Source organism: Cannabis sativa, chromosome 7 (genome assembly GCF_029168945.1).
Source record: "Cannabis sativa cultivar Pink pepper isolate KNU-18-1 chromosome 7, ASM2916894v1, whole genome shotgun sequence".
Lineage (NCBI taxonomy): Eukaryota > Viridiplantae > Streptophyta > Magnoliopsida > Rosales > Cannabaceae > Cannabis > Cannabis sativa.
The window spans coordinates 36722971-36725132 of NC_083607.1; the positions used below are offsets into that span (position 1 = coordinate 36722971).

At 28.8% G+C, this 2162-nt stretch overlaps 1 non-coding gene across 1 annotated transcript; it reads right to left on the reverse strand.

Moving 5' to 3' along the window:
* Window positions 1–1478: 1478 nt before the first annotated feature.
* On the reverse strand, window positions 1479–1585 carry LOC115698378 (small nucleolar RNA R71). Its single transcript, XR_004008129.1, has one exon. It is a non-coding gene; the product is annotated as a small nucleolar RNA R71 (small nucleolar RNA).
* Between the last annotated feature and the right edge of the window lie 577 nt (window positions 1586–2162).

Sequence of the window (2162 nt, forward strand, 5' to 3'; positions counted from 1 at the left end):
CAGATCTCAAAAAGTTAAATTGGAGTTCCCAAACAATCCAACTCAAGTATAATCCAAAAAAATTACATCAATACTATAGCTACAGTAAAATGTTTATCTTGGTATATTTTTGCTGTTTTCTAAATTTCTAATGGTGAATTTATTCATATTAAATCATTAAGAGACATGTAGATAGAGTTACGTACGTGGAAACACTGTTTTGATTTTTGATGTTTCACAACAGTTGCATTACAGTTGCCTAAACATTTTGCTAACAGTTATTTCGTCTGATTGAAACCTTTATCTGATGCAACCTTCAGCCAACCACCCAGCAACCACCCAGAAAATTTCATCTAATTGAAACCTTCGTCTAATGCAACCTTCGACAACCACCTAGCAACCACCCTACAACCATCGTCTGATGCAACCACCGTGCAACCACGCAGCAACCACCCTACAACCATCGTCTGATTGTGTAAGTGATGATAGTGTAAGTGGTATTTTAGTAATTAAAATCACATCAAATGTATAAATGTTGCATTTACCTTATAGAGGTATTTTTGTAAATAAAATGTCAATTTATATTTTCTATGTAATAATTCCTATAAATTAAGTTATTGTTATTATTATTATTATTATTAAAACTTTACTGTAACTTTATAAAATATATATAAATTATTATTATTAATATATTATTATATTAATTATTAATTATTATTATATATAATATTAATATATTATTATTATATTATATTATAATTATATATAATAAAATTTATAAATTATTAATTATAATTAATATTAGTGTTTATATTTATGTTATATATATAATTATTTATTTTTGTATTTATAATTTTGTCTTTATTTATGCACATATATTAATATTAGTATTTATATTTCTATTAAATATATACATATTATTTATTTCCTGCTATATTTTAAATTCAGTCTTTATTTACGAAATTATATGGTAGGCACCGCCTCCTAATTTTTCATGTTATTTTAATTTTTGTGATACTTGGTGTATGATTCGCTAGGAACAAAATTCTAAAAATTGTTTGGTTAAAAGAAAATTATTGTGGGTTGAAATTAAAAGTGAAAATTCTGACATCATGGAACCAAATCAAATAAATGTGGAAGAAAAAACTCTTATGGATCATTTTTCTCCTAATTCTGCTAATCCTCCATCTTGCATTATTTTTCCTGAAATAAATACTACACATTTTGAGCTTAAACTTTCCATAATTCAACGTTTGCCATCTTTTTATGGGTTAGGTAAAGAGGATCCATACATGCATGTGAAAGATTTTTTTAAAATTTGCTCTACTTTTAGATTTTAAAATTTTTCTGATGAATCTGTTAGGCTTAGACTTTTTCCATTCTCATTAAAAGATAAGTCTAAAGCCTGGTTAAATTCACTCTCATCCCGATCTATTTCTACTTGGGATGAATTAGTTAATAAATTTTTGTCCAAATTTTTTCCAATGTCTAAAACGAATAATATTAGGAGAGAAATCTCCAAATTTTATCAGAAAGTTCACAAAGAATTTTATGAATGTTGGGAAAGATTTAAAGATTTATTGTTAAAATGTCCACACCATGGTTTTGAGAAATGGAGATTGGTAACATACTTTTACGATGGATTATCTCCCTCAAACCGACAAATGGTACAATCAATGCACACTGAAATTTTTTTACAATTTAGAGGGGATGAGGGTTGGGAGTCTCTTGAGATTCTTTCTGTAAATTCTCAATAATGGAATTGCCAAGATCCTAGATCGAAAGCTTCCAACACACCTAAGAAAGGTGGAATTTACGATGTCAAAGATGACGTAGATATCAAAACATCATTAGCAAATCTAACTAGGAAAGTTGAAGCTATGTCATTAAGTCAATCCATGAATACTCCTATACATAGGAATGAAATTTGTTCCTTATGATATAGTACAAGTCATGGTGCTCAGTCCTGTCCATCATTGCCTATATACTAAGAGGCATTTTCTGAAGAAGTAAACGCTCTTCGAACTTGAGAAATCATCTAATAGTCCATTTTCTCAATCCTACAATCCAAATCGGAGAAATCATCCAAAATTTTCATGGAGACAGAATGAGCCTCCAATGAATCAAAGGCACCAGTACAACACACCCAATCAGAGTCATGTCCAACCTAATATGTCATATCC